Genomic DNA, 16051 nt, shown 5'->3' on the forward strand with positions numbered 1-16051 from the left:
TTTATACAAATTCCTTTATTATGTTTCATTAATTAAGATTTATTAATAACTTTTATATTTAATAAAAATATTGTAAATGACCAAAATACCCTTATTGATTAAATTTAATTAGAAAAAAAAGAAATTTTCCTATTGATCGAAATTGGTTTACACGGTTTTTTAGAAATTCACGGTTTTCATTTGAACGTGTCCCTATATATGTATGTATGTATGTAGGGTTTTTAAACGATTAATCCCATATATATAGTCAAATTGAATCTCTATCACTATCAAGTTTTTTAATTAACATATTATTTTATTAATGATTTGTTTAATTATACTACGAAATATTATAACTAATAATTTTTTAAATCGTTTTTTAAACATTTTATAAATTAACTTATCATCTAACAGCTAACAGTTAATTTGTCAAAAATAATTGAGTATACAGTAGAAGGTCTATTTATAAACTCAACCTTCCAAAACTGGCCTTTTGAAACTATAATACTCCAATTTGGATGCTTGGCTATTGAAGTGGAAAAGTTGCAAACATCAATTCATGCATCTCTATTATGATGCTGATTGCTAGCTTATTGAAAACAGCAGTTAAGGACTCCATTGTCAAGTTCTACCTCAACAATAAATGACATGTCTCTATAATAGTGGCTTAACCACATGTATTATGCGTCCCATGCAATATATGCTTTTATTGCCACTTCATCAAAACCATGAATCACATGAATTTCGTTAATTTCACATTTTCATGTTTGCAATGAGCTTCATCAATAAATCATTGCATTATGGGAAAAAAAAATCATAAATAAATATTTTTATGACCTAATTATATATTTTAATCTTTGAAATCCTAAACTCAACAACAAATCCAGAAATTTCTCTGAATGGATGCATCTTCAAGGTGGATTAAAGGTCTGTAAAATCGTCTTTTGGACTTAGGGGAAAGTCAATGCGGTTTGATCCAGGAAAATCAATTGTGTCAATATATATATATATATATATATATATAGGTGAAAGTTCAAACGAGAACATCTTCATTTTAAGAGAACGTGAAAACACCCTTATCACATGTGATAATGCGCGTAAGGGGACCATGTGATGTGCGGACGGCGTGTTCTACGACTTAGGTCACGCCAAAGGTTGTCTGCATCTATGATTTAGCATCACATGTGATGGTCTTGATGAACTGTAATATCATATCAACAACACCCTTATCACATGTGATACTACTTATGTGGGAGCTTAGTGGTGTAAGAGCGACTTGGCCCGCAACCAAGATCGCATTGAAAATCATCTACGTCTCCAACTTAGTATCACATGTGTATCATATGTGATGAAATAATAGTATCACATGTGATTGTCTATAGTAAAAGAGTGTTCACACGTTCTCATAAAATTAAAATGTTCTCGTTTGAACCCTTCCCTATATATTTTACTTTTCTTAACCTTATGGCTTCTTAATCATAGTAAAAATGATACAAAACACTTCTAGAACTTTATGACACTACCCCATCATTAAATTAACGAGTTTGGATGTGAATCTTATCTCAAACATGATGATTTGCACCCTCAGATGTCATGACTTTTCTTGTTTCTCTAACAATATTAATTTCAAGAACACCGAGAATGTCTAAATCTCTCAAAATCCCTATTTTTACTTCTTTAAAATTCGTGATTGATTAATAGAAGGTGGCTTGGACGGGTTTTTATCCTCAAAATCCTTTAAAAACCATTTCCATATTTACCTCCCTAATTCTCTCCATTATGATCCTTTTGAAATATAAATTTGAAAATATTATTATGCTTCTCCATATTCAAACCTTAAATGTTTTAAACAAACAATCAAAGTTTGTTAATTGACAATACTACACCTTTACATCAATCACCTTTAAGGTCTTGACATAATTAGTACCTTGTTGTAACGTCTACGACAAATTGTCATTATTTTGGGATGTTACATTGATGGGGTTGTAAAAACATCCATTAGGGTTATTTGTAAACTACAATTTCTAAACCATATCAGCTTTAAAATCATCTAGAAATTACATTTCACTACAATAATTTCTACCAATTTTCTTAAGTATTACATCAACATAAAAAATATCTTTTTAATTAAATAACAACAAAAACTGGAACTAAATATTATTTACTCTAAAAAAGCCATTTAATAGTAACTGATATGTTGCTATTTGGACCCTTTGAATCAAATTATGACTTTGAAAATGTAAAAGAAGAGTTCAATTTTGACATGCATATGTGAGATAATTTATAAGAAGGATTTTATATAAAAATAGCATTCTAAAACTATTTTATTCCAAACATGAACACAATACTAAGGCAAATACATGTGTAAATCGTGTATGATTTTGTACGTGAATCTTTTATGATTTTGTACATTAACAACATTTTTCTTATTTTCTTAAATAGTTAGTGTCTCGTTTTAACCTACCCACACACACACCAACACACACACACACACACACACACACATATATATATATATACATACATACATACATACATACATACATACATACATATATAGACTTGGGATCTTGTGAGACCAAGTTTTTTCGTGAGACCCGTAACACCAATTCTCAACCCTTGGATTAGATCTATAATCTAAACATTCATAATTACAAAATTGCCACGAGACTTCTCAATAATCACAAAATTACCACCGTGCAACTTTAGACCATTAGATCATTAACTTATAAAGTTGATCAATGAACATAAATTAGTCTTACGGGTCTGACGAAAAACCCTTGGTCTCACGTGAAACCAACCCTATATATATATATCTATATCTATATCTATATCTATATCTATATCTATATATATATATATATATATATATATATATATATATATATGATCCTTCATTTGTTAACCACACAAGTAACGTTAACTATACAAACCAATCTAGACCTTTAGTTTATGAAATTAATTAATGAGAATGAACGATGACGATTTTGTAATGAAAGAGAAGTTGATGCGCGTGAAACATGCTGAATCAATTGTGAACAAGCTAGGTAAACAAGGGTAAAATTGTAAAAGTTCATTAACACATTATTTAGGCAAGTATTCACGTCCCTAAAATATCTCCTAATTGTTCACAGTAGTTATGGAATAACTGGTTGTTTCACTAATGAACATGAATTACAATCATTTGTTAGCAGGATAATAGTAAAGATAATACTTTGGTGGTTCCACTTATGGAATACTTGTGTTAAAGCTTGTTCATATATTAAATGTTAGCACTTTGTGGTTTCACTTATGAACATGGGAAGTGTTCATAGATACGATTAAAGTAATTGTTCATAGTAGTTATAGATTACTTTGTGTTGTTCATATATGAAATTCAAGTAATTAATCTGTAATTATATTGTTCATACATAAACATCATGTATCTTCACTTATGAACATGATATTACACATTCTACAGTAGTTTTGGAGTTGATGATGTTGAACAGTAGTTGTGGAGTTGATGATATTGAACATCAAGTTATTCATATAATTGAAGGGTGAACGTGCTTATCTCAAAGCATTCAATCGTAATAACTTTCATAATTATCCTTCCTAAAAATATATGGAAATGATTATGTAACTGTCCATTAAAGAAAAAAAAAAGATTTTTTTTAATAAGTACAAAACTACCCTTTAATTATTAACCAAGGCGTGTGATATAACAATGAATAGATTTGACAGTTGATTGGATAATATTAGTTTATATAGATAATATAATTTAAGTGGTTAACAAATGATTGAAGTTATGAGCCACAGACATAGTTCAAATGAGACGCATCAAATATATGAGAAAGAAAAAAGCCATCATAGCCCTTCCATTAAAAAATTAACTGTCAAGATTTGAGGGGCCAGTTGTGAAGTACCAGATAATTCAGTCGCATGGTAACAATAATGCGGAAGATATAGGGGGTAGTTTCATAACCTTTATAACTACAACCGAATAGAAGGCAAACAAATAATAATATGTGCATATGTGAATCTGTGTGATTCACATATGAACTATATGAATTTACTAGACAGTCACAAAGTGAAATAGTAATGCATATACGAAATTGATTTAATTCATATTTTCGTTGTTATGTGCATATATGAACCCAATTGATTCATATATGAACTAACTAATTCATTCACATATGAACTATTTACGTGCATATGTGAATCCGAATGATCCACATATGAACTATATATATATATATATATATATATATATATAAATGCGAGTTGACCTGTCGTTTTTCAGGAACTGGTTTGATGTTCTAATAGTTTTCTCCTGAGCCGCTGGTGATGATTAAGAAGATGATTGAAGAAAGTGCTACGAGCCTGTCGAGGCCCAACCATGATCGGGAATATCCCCATTTGTTTCCAGCAAAATCTTGATTATATCGTATATATATTTAATGGTGGTGAAGACGAACGAGAGGCCTTGAGAGAGCTGTACGCCACAGACTACTGGAAAAGGAATGAAGCGTAAAGGAAGGACATGAGGCATGTGGCACCAAGGAAGAAGAGGACAGAGGCGATACAAATCCAGGCGGTCACGATTGGGGAGAGTGTGAGAAGTGGGATTCGGAGAGCGACAACGGCGATARACTTCACGATGCTTTCTACTAATTACCATATTACTTTCCATCATTTAATAGAATTCAGTCATTTAATCTAATGGATAAATAGACCATATTACTGTGTTTATATGTTTTATACTAATTGTTGTGTTTGTAAATAGACCACCTCTCTACATATACATTATTGATCAAAAATATCTAATCTTCCTCCTAAAAATCTTGTACTTTAAACTTTCTCCCAAAGTTGAGTATGTCGACACGCGAACCTGATTTGCAATATGCAATTGTAACACTTTGAAACACTGACGATAAAACATTGAAATACTGACAATAAAAACAAACTTAACGTTAATTAGATGTCTGTAGGGTGTTACAACACATGCTTACGATAAACAGCTAGAGCCTACATTGGGTGGACATCCCTGTATAGTGTATAGTGTATAGTGCATAGTGCATAGTGCATATTGCATATTGCATAGTGCAAGATACAGTTCTTCTTGAAAGCTCCACCTGCTTCCTGCAGTAATTACATGTATAATTAGAATAATCATCTGTTAATTAACCATGAATCATATATATATGTTCTATGAAAGTACTATCATATAATCGTAATAAAAACACTATTTAAATCTCTTAAAAATATCATTATATCTTTTAGAATTTTTTTTTTAATTTTATTTAGTTCATATTTTTTTATCAAGCTTTATATGATTTTTTCACTATTTTTTAGACATATTTTTCATAAGATTTTTTTCCCACAATTTTCATCAAATATCACATCCACAATTAATTTATTATTATTTTTCATCATTTTTCCCTCTATTTTTAGGATCCACGTTTTGAATCATATTTGATTAATTACGTTTAACATACGATATGTTATGTATCATATATGATCCACTATGTGAATTTTTGTCATATCAGATGTGATAATATATGTATGCATGTGAGTTATCACTGATTTGAATTAGCCCAACAATTTACCGACCGACTTTCGAGACGGTTTTGTGACGAATCATCTTTTAGCGACATATTTTCCATGGGAAAATCCGTAGGTAAAAATCTTCCATTTAGTAGTGTATTTATATAAATTTTACAAACCAATCTCAACCATCCATCTAGTATAATGAATATCTAGTTCAATACATATCTCTGTTGTTTTCTAATATTAAACGTTGATCATAATATATGAACTCTTATCATTTCCATAGACATCTTTATTAATTGGTTTTTAGATTTTGTATTAATGATTGTGTTTGTAAATAGACCACCTCTCTACATATACATTATTGATCAAAAATATCTAATCTTCCTCCTAAAAATCTTGTACGTTAAACTTTCTCCCAAAGTTGAGTATGTTGACATGCGAACCTGATTTGCAATATGCAATTGTAACACTAGATTCCTTCTTAATTAATTATAGTTACAGGCTACAATAGTTTGTAATTATAGTTACATGCTATAACAATATGAAACACTGACGATAAAAACATTGAAACACTGACAATAAAAACAAACTAAACGTTAATTAGATGCATGTGGGGTGTTGCAACACATGCTTACGATAAGCAGCTAGAGCCCACATTGGGTGGACATCCCTCTATGGTGTATAGTGTATAGTGCATAGTGCAAGATACAGTTCTTCTTGAAAGCTCCACCTGCTTCCTGCAGTAATTACATGTATAATTAGAATAACCATCTGTTAATTAACCATGAATCATATATATATGTTCATATGAAAGTACTATCATTATATTGCATTTATTAAGTTGTCATGAAAATTATATATACTTGTTGTGGAAAATCGCCGTTTTTCATCTGGGAATTGATCAACAACTTCGCTGCTCGGTGTAAAGACGTCGAGTCTATTTCTGCCTGTTTGTTGAACAGATCGAATTATTTGAATATAAATAGTTATCAAGAGATCCAAGTAAAAATATGTTTCAAAATTAAATAAGAAATTAATCGACCTGCCGAGAATGAATCAGTCCCATCATAGCCCATGCAGTATTTTCAGTAGAAAATTGACAGCCTTACGGATTGCATGACAGTTCTCATATGTCTTCCCAATTGCCACCAATCCTCCAAGATCCCACCAGGTACTATATGTAAAACACACCCCACTCTCCATACCTAACATAATACACCCATGGTGTCTTTAATAACAAGAGAAATATCATATCAACTTTTATAGAAATTCTTACTAAAAGGATCAGAAATAAACCATGAACCATCTGGCATCTGCATTTTCTCCAGGTACCCACCTGCATCTGTAAGGAGACTTTCTATTTCTTCCCTCCTATGTTCAGGATATAACTTGTTAAACAAAACCATGCCCTGCATTGCAGATGATGTGCATTCAACATACCTTCATGCTCAACAATGCTTGATGATGAGTCTAGGTAACCAGAGAACACATGCACGGAAATAGTAAACTGAATCAGAATCTTACTCATGCTCAATCACAATGTCCTCAAAGAATTCTGTAGGATTCAGAATCTAAAATGGACCAGAAGTTAAATTATAAATAGGGATGCATAATCAATACATGCATTGAGATGAAAAAGAAACAATTTTTCAGGATATATTTTACCTCCAACCATTTTGATGATCCTGCTGGTTCCCATAATGATAAGCCACCATTTTTGCTCTATATCATATAAAAACAAATACTGTTAAGATTCACATAGTTAGAATGTCGGTTATGCATTTAATGAAACTTTTCTACCGGTCTTTCCAAGAAATGGAAGAGGAGGATTAGATGGGATGATGAAATTAAGAGCAGTTGAGCCATTTATGCTTGCCTGCAAGGAAAGAATCAGGTTGACAGCATCATTAAGATGCTCAGGATCCATCTTCTTGCCGACAGTTTCTGGGGACATCATTGACAATAGGAGGCAACACCGATGATGGAAAGTAAGCAGACATTAATGTTATATACTAGTGTTTAAGTTATACACCCTGCACCTCAGATTATAGCTTAACCAAAATCCTTTCAATCTCTTGTAAGTCACAATTACACTCTCACCAAATGGCTAAAATCACCAACAATTAAGAGAAGGGAAAATTTCACCTAAATGGAACCTGTTGATTTGTAAGCTAAACATCACCGTATTTGATTCAGGGACGGACCCAGAAATTTTTTCAAACGGTGGCACCATATAATTAATATAGTATTATACATCTAAAATAATTATAAAAAAATATGGTTTTTATAGTACCGATAGGGCTGTAAACGAACCGAACGTTCAGCGAACCGTTCGGCGGGAAGTTCGTTTATTTAATAAATGAACGAACATGAACTATTTTTTTGTTCGTTTAGTTAAACGAACGAACATGAACAAGAGTCTCGTTCGTTCATTTACCGTTCATTTATATATTAAGTTTAATATATTATCTTTTATTTATTTACTTTGAATTCAAATAATATTTATTTATGTTTGTTTATGTTCGTTTAGCCCGTTCGTTTATGTTCGTTTGTTTAGCATGTTTACGAACGAACATAAACGAACACGAACACACCTTATTTCTAAACGAACGAATACGAACACAAAGATTTTCGTTCGTTTACCGTTCGTGTTCGTTCGTTTGTTCGGTTAAGTTAAACGAACAAACATGAACAAGCCTCCGTTCTTGTTCGTTCGGTTCGTTTACAACCCTAAGTACCGATAAACAACTTCTAAACTTGTACCCGATGCGTCTTCATCTTTTGAAAACGGTCAATATATACCCAAAAAATAATTACAAAAAGTATGGTTTTGGTTATTTGGGCTTTGTTTTGTTTGGGTTTTAGTTGCACCATTTGGATTTCAGGGAAATACGGTAGCACCGTTAACAAACCTAAATTTTTTACCCTTTGGCGGCGAAATAATACGGTGGCACGTGCCACCCATGCCACCACATCAGGTCCGCCCATGATTTGATTATGCGTTATTCTCGATCGGTTAATTAACACTCTCACAGTGACGGTTATTAACAGTTGGTGGTTAAAGACTTTGCGCCAAAACTGTTTCCTGAATAGTTGTGTCGTTTGATTCCAACTGTCGTGTTCTTTCATTTCCTATTTATGTGTTCTTCTAGTTTCCTGGATGTATTGACTCTTATACAGAAATAAAGTATGTTATGAGTATGTAAGCAGTGTTCTCTTTCATACTATTTGATTGTCCAACAGAACCAACTCTGTCCTAATTTCTGTTTTAGAGAAACAACTCTCAAAAGTATCATTTTAACCCGAACGTCGGTGTTCTTCTCCTTCCCCTGTCACTTTAAATTGAAACCGAAACCCCATCTTCGTCATTCTTCTCCTACCCCATCACTGTAGACTTTTAGGTTTTGATATTTATAATTTCATGATCAGATCTTCACGTCGTCCCCACTTGGTATCAATCTTTGGTTAGATTTTTTACGTTTGGTTTGTTTCTTCTCCTCTAAGTTCATATTCTTCTCTTAAATTTATAGCTATTCGGAAGTATGTTTGGGTGGTTATTGTGAAAGAGATGAAAAGGGAGATCAACAATCGTTAAGAACTTTATTTTGGGGTTTAAAAAATGGCATCGGAGGAGAGAAAAGAGGTGCAGAGTGGCTGCCGGGAAAGGGTGCGAAAGTTTTTTTTAGAGGGGAACTAGTGTGATATGTCAACTGTTGGTCCATGTCATCATTTTATACATTTTTTTGTTAAATGTTATTATGACATGGATTCTTAGTTGGTAAAATATTTATGCTAAATCATCATAACCATAAGGGTGGTGCCTGATTAGTTTGAGTTTGACTCCAAAGGTCAAAAGTACTAGGAAGTCTCAGGTTCAAATCCAAGGAGGAATAAAAACCCCCTTTGTGGCCACGGGGTTCAAATGCGGTGACTCCGGGCTATCTGCAAAGCAGGTGGTCGCCCTGAGATTAGTCAACTCGCATAGTGGGTTGGATATCCAGGTTAATAAAAAAATAAAAAATAAGTTAAAGAGATAAACACAAACTTTGCTCTGAAACTTAAATGATAATCTTGAAAGTTTGTTCCAAAATAGAAACTAGGACAAAGTTGGTTCCATTTTAATGTCATTTCCCCGCAAATACCTTCAAGCCTTCAGCAGTACAATCCGAGACTTGCCATCCATGATCTTGATCCGAAAAGGTCCATGACCCTTTAGAAATATGGCGATGCATGCTTCTGAAATCACCTGAAGGGTTGTCCTTAACCTGCGTAAGAGTTAAGAGTATTAATCAGGACCAAGTCCAATAGAAGAAACTGGGTTTTATCTTAAGTGGTCCAAGACATGCATCGATCGATCATAATTTTAATCACCTGCGAGGCTTTAACAAAGTCATGCCCTTTCTTCAGGATAGGGCCAATCTCGTGGGTAAGATCTGTAGCCAGTAGAGCTTGAATTGCAAGACTTGCATCCCATTGTTGACTGCCAAAACCCTGTTTAATTATAACAACACCCATGAGACATTTGCAATTAGAATAATCTAAATAAAGTAATCGATTGCGAATTTTAGCATGTATCAATGAAACTGATGTTTTCTTTATGACCTGCGCTTTCATTCCATCCTCAGCTACCCATAAGTAATCTGGGATTCTGGCAAGATGCTTTTTAAAGTAGTCCCCGTTTGAATCCTCAACCCAGCATGCAAGCATACACAGTGCCTGCACAGTTTAATTGTTTAAAGGTGAAAACCATAAAATTAACACTTCACCTCTCATTTGTGATTTTCCTTCTTCTCTATACCTTTTCCACAGAACCAATTGTGATATATCGGCTATTCTCATCTTCGTAATGGATATGCTTTATGGCTGTTTCGAGAGCTTTCTCTTGCAACTTGTTAAACGGCCAGCGAGTTAGGAGAGGCTCAGCAAAAATGCGAAGACTGTCCCATATTAAATCTTGTAATAGAGAATGAGGGTAGTATAGGTCCTCCTGAGATCATAACTATCATAGGCAAATAAGAACTAGATCATAGATAGATATACGGAAATCAATTAAGAAACAACTATATCACCTTTGCACACAAATGTCTTGTACTCTTCCAGTTTATTTGACCGTAGGGCTGTGAGTACAGTTCGTCCCGAAGCTGTAAAACCAGAGGAGTGATTGGACCAACAAACCTTTTCCCATATAGGTACGACATCGGCATGTATACCAGTCGGCAGAAACACCACATTTTTGCTGCATTTGGTCAAATAACCCGTGATCTAGAATCCATTTTCGTGCTTTCGTGCATGCATCATTTAAACCACCATCAGGTCCTTCTCCTAGAAGACGCATACAAATGTAACTGAGGGTGGTGCCAAACATTGTGCTATCACCTTCAATGTGAAATCCCCATCCACCATCTTCCTTCTACAAATTCCAAATTAAAAGACAAGTAAAAGGGTGTTGGATGTCTTTGTGTTCAGTATAAATATCAGTACCTGATGACAGTACTAGTATCGAGGAATTTCTTTTCTGTATTCTGCTGGGAAGACGCTGTTAAGATGGCCTGTGATATACAAGCATATAACCTGCATTTTGTAGATATGAAGGTGTCTAAGTGTAATCAGCTTGCAATCAGTACACACACACATATATGAGATGCTAACCATCAGTAAAATGAAAAACAGTTATACCAATGGCTGCATGAAATACAAGGGACCAGCATTTTCAGCTGGCCAGTGGCCATCGTCAGCCTGCAAAGCTGCAAATAAGTGAACAGACCTCCTCAACGTGGTGGTAGCTTTTTCATACGAAATCTCCTCACCATCCTCTATCTTCACCTGGGGTATCGTTTGTTTAAACCCCTTCTCTCTTAAAAACTGAATATATACATTCATGTTTCAATGAGTTTCAACTTTGGTTTTGCAAGCAGATTCAGTAATTAGAAAATGCATGCACAAATTAAATTATCGAAAGACGTAGCAATTAAGCGAACCTGCATGCGCCAAAGGACATCGCTACTGGGCTTAACTTCGTGTCGCTGATTCCAGAAATGAAGACGAGCTCGTTCAACTTCATCACGGTCTTCCGAAGTTCCATAGTTAGGATCAAACTCCCATGTTTGCCTACCCACAAAGTTGTTTGTGCTGTAAAGGTACGGATTAATGCCCCCATCTGCTACCTTCAACCTCCACATGATTTTTCTATATGATTTCAGTTGTTGCAATTCAAATAAATAACCACACAAAATAAGTGTTAATGTGTAGGTGTACCTGTATCTGTGGGGATTAAACTTAAGTTTCTGTAGGGAGAGAAAGGAACTAGTGAGGATTGATTTTAAGATAATTGTCACATCCATGCATATATAATTATATACGACAAATGCAACAAATAAACTCATACATCCTCTTCATCTTTGGTAAAATTTGAACCCCTAACCTCTTAGAAGGCCAAGGATTACGTTACCGCTTAACCAAAGGCCCTTTGGTTGCATGCATACTTTATCGCAAAACAAATATATATTTTGTACGATTATTAACTCCAATTTTAAAAATATATTAGTCGTATTATATAAAAATTCATAAGATTTATTAATAATCATTAGACGATAAAACCCGATTATATATATATTCCAAACTTATCCTTACGCACAAAGTTCATTTACATATTTTTCAGAATTGTAAGAAATTCCATAGTACATGATCCAAATAGAAAGAAATGTGAATCCACGCATCAAACCTCTAGACATCAATGAGCCAACTGCAAACATCATAAAATCCTTCTAGGATTGCGTAATGAATTAATTATCCATGATAGGTATTCGTGAATATCACTCGTCGTAAATAACATCATGAGTATCATACATTTCATTGATAGTTGGTATTTATAGTTTTCAAATAATCCTTTCTCTAATCGACTGATAATATTGTTTTTATATTTTAGTCATAGCATTTTCTTCTATTTTTCCTTGACTAATTAGCTTCACGTTAAAAACAAAAACAAAAACAAAACTCTACAATAAAGGTCCTTAACAAAGGTTCGTCTTCGCATATTTTTATTAATACTTATACAATTTTAATTTATTGTTATTATTTTTTGAAACAACAAATTTTATAAAAAAACAAAAATAGCGAGAAGTTAGGAGTACGTCAGATCACTACAAGCGCTACCAAGTTCACTACACCAAATTTTCCAGTCTAATCTGGATCTCGTTTTTGAACTTGTTCCTAATCTAGAAAAAAGCTTGAAACTGCACCTCGTTAACAATATGGCAGTTTGTCATATCCTTTCCCTCAAAAACTGATCTGTTTATTTGTTTAGTGTTTACTTAGATGTGTGTGTGCATGTGTGTGTGTGTGTATATATATATATATATATATATATATATATATATGTGGAGGTTCAAACGAGAACACGTCCATTTTGCAAGAATGCGAGAACACCTTTATCAAATGTGATAATACGCAGTTTGAAAATATCACATAGAATTTACAAAAAATATATTATTATTAGTATCAAATTAACTATTTAAAAGTTCTTATTTGTGTATTTTTTGTAATTCAAAATTTTTATTATAATTTAATTTATCGTAATGAAGTAACTTAATTTAGATTTAATAATATTTTTTTATAAAGATAATAATCAAGTATTCTGTTAGACTCAATAATTATCCTAATTATATTTTACATTTTTTATATTTTAAAATGAGATGTTTATCCGCAGTTAGTTACACGAATTCAAACATAGAGCTTTAATAATTTGTACTTATGCAAAATTTACTTGTAATCTTGAATGTTAAGTAATATGCATCAATAAACAGTATTTCATGTATAAAAAATGGGTTTTAAGAGTTTTTATCATATGTTTTATAATATAGTATAGATTAATTTGCAAGTTTTATATTGATTTTAATTAATATATTTGACAAATACGTTTTACAGATTTATTAAAACCAAAATGTAAATAAAATAATTAAAAATAATCTTCAAATTTGAAACGAGACAAAAAAAAGTAGTTGGATTTTGTACAGTTAATCAATTTTATAACTGTGAACAACTTACAAAAAGCTTTTGTAAAAGAAATATTAAAAGAATATTAAATACCTTTATTATGGATCCTTTTATTATCTTGTCACCGTTGTATTTATACATTTTTGATAGGGGTAGATGGTTGTACATCATTATCACATTTATAACGGTTTCATCCTTGTAATTATAAACTATTTTTCGTCTTTGTGATTTTCATTTTGCTTTCATTTTCGTCGCTACATCTAATGTCGCTAAAAATTGCCGTTAAAATGTCTAAAAACTGATTTGAAAAATTACATGTTTTAATTCTTGTGGCATATAAATTTAAATATTTATCCATAACTTTCATTTATTATATTAGTAAACTTTTAAATTTCACTTATATATATTGTATACTTTTTTACTTTTTTTTTTAATTATATTTCAATTTTTGGACCTTTTAATGATTATTCTTAATAATGTTAGATGCAGGGACGAAAATGAGAGCACAATGGAAACCATAAGGATAAAAAAAAGTTTTTAAACCATAAGGACGAAAATCGTTATAAATATCAAACCACATGGACCAAAATCGTAGTTTACTCAATATTTAAATTGTAATAAAGTTTTTGATTAAAATAGAAAATATAAAAAACGATAATTTTTGAATATTTAATGATACCAATATTGATAAAGGGACGATATTGATTTGTATATGAAACTCCCTCTATTTATATATGTGTATAGAGAGAGAGACAGACGCGAAGATAGAGAAAGTCGAGTTCAAACAAGAATAGTAATCAAATAAGAGTACAAGGAAACGACAAAATCACATGTGATTAACACGACTTTGATCGAGATCTGAGGTCATAGGCCAAGTCGCTCACTCATCCTTATGTTGAAGGTGTTTTGTAGTTGCATATGATTTCGGTGCAAAATCATATGTGATGTGATTATTTTCTTATCTTGACTATGTTTTTATTTGATTCTCCCTCTCTATATATTTTTTTAAACTTTTTTTTTAATCAATTTTTCATTTTAACAATACATACTTAACCACCGTTTGTATTCGATCATGTTGGACATTGTTGGTCGTGACTCGTGATCAGGGAAGCTATGGTGAAGAATTCAACAATATTCAAATATTAAATGATAGTTGTGGTTGAGTTTACCGTGTATTCAGTTCAAATATTTTTATTAAATATTTAATCAGGTTCCGATTGAAAAAATATATTCATCATAATTAACCAATTAATGTGACTTGTGACTTATAATAATTATTACGAAACAATCACATTAGGGTTTTTAACATTCTAGAAACCATATATATAAATATAAGGAAAAAAAAGTTATTTAATATATTTAGCTATCTATACAAATTAGATATATAAATTAATAATAGATTTGATCAAAGATTAAATGAAAGATGACTTCAAACAAGATCGGGGTCAAGGTCGGCCAGTGAGACGACGAGGGATAAGCTTTATCCTCAAGAGGAAAACAACACAGATCATCACCTAAGGCCTCTAAATGACTGTTGTCATAAGGAGATTGGGGTACAGAGACAGTCACGAGGTCTGCCTAGAAGTAGCCAACCTTGAAAGAGTGTAATATCTCAATGATCGAGTGCTCTTTACGCAAAATATGAACAGGCCTAAACGATCTGTTGGAGCTGTGAGATGTAAAAATACATCGGTAGAGGAGCGTTCTGCCTTAGAGTGAAGCACCTGTATGAGCGGTAGTGCACAAAGCGGAAGAAAAAATGTTGGCTTGAGTAACGCAAACATTGGAGGATTCCTCTGCAAGGTTCGTCTAACGATTCCATGTATATATTGGACTTAATAAACCTTAATTTATATGTGATATAAGTGATTAAAATTAGAGCATGATAAAACATTGAAGAGAATGATAGCTTTCTCTTTMGGTTATTATAACAAATTTTTAACACCGATTTAAACATCGGTTTTTTGGATACAAGTATAGACACCATAGCTATTTATTTGCACTGATGATGGTGTTGGATGGMTGTGGGTTGTGRGAGCACCTTACGATAAGCAGCTAGAGCCCACATTGGGAATATATTCCTGTATAATGGATAGTGCAACAGACAGGTTTGCTTGAAAACTCCAGATGTTTCCTGCATTAATTAATCAAATAGTTTTACAGTGATTAGTAAATGTTGGAAGTTGGAACCTATCACAAATTTCATCACTTTGTTAGCACTTCATCTTTAATTGAAATCATCATGCTATAATATTTCATTCGTATTGGGACCTTATTGAAATTCATAACTCAGGGGTTGTTTGTTTACCTTTTAATAGTTTCATTAAGAGACAACCTCTGGACCGTTAAGAGGTGAATGTTGTTTGGCAAAAAAAAGTCTGCCTCTTAATTAATGGTTCTAAAACCCTCTGAATGATCTTGTATCATGGGTCTCCTTTAACCATTCAGCGCCCTAATTGTTGTAAATAATTATCGAACAATTATGTTTCATTTGCACTATATCATGCGAGCCTCTTAATCATTCTGCACCAAACCATTCAGCAACTGT

General features: G+C 32.5%; 1 pseudogene; it reads right to left on the reverse strand.

The window, feature by feature from the left end:
• Nucleotides 1-6111: 6111 nt before the first annotated feature.
• LOC112527240 lies at nucleotides 6112-11690 on the reverse strand (annotated as a pseudogene).
• Between the last annotated feature and the right edge of the window lie 4361 nt (nucleotides 11691-16051).

This window comes from Cynara cardunculus, assembly GCF_001531365.2.
Source record: "Cynara cardunculus var. scolymus isolate 2C chromosome LG 15, CcrdV1, whole genome shotgun sequence".
NCBI lineage: Eukaryota > Viridiplantae > Streptophyta > Magnoliopsida > Asterales > Asteraceae > Cynara > Cynara cardunculus.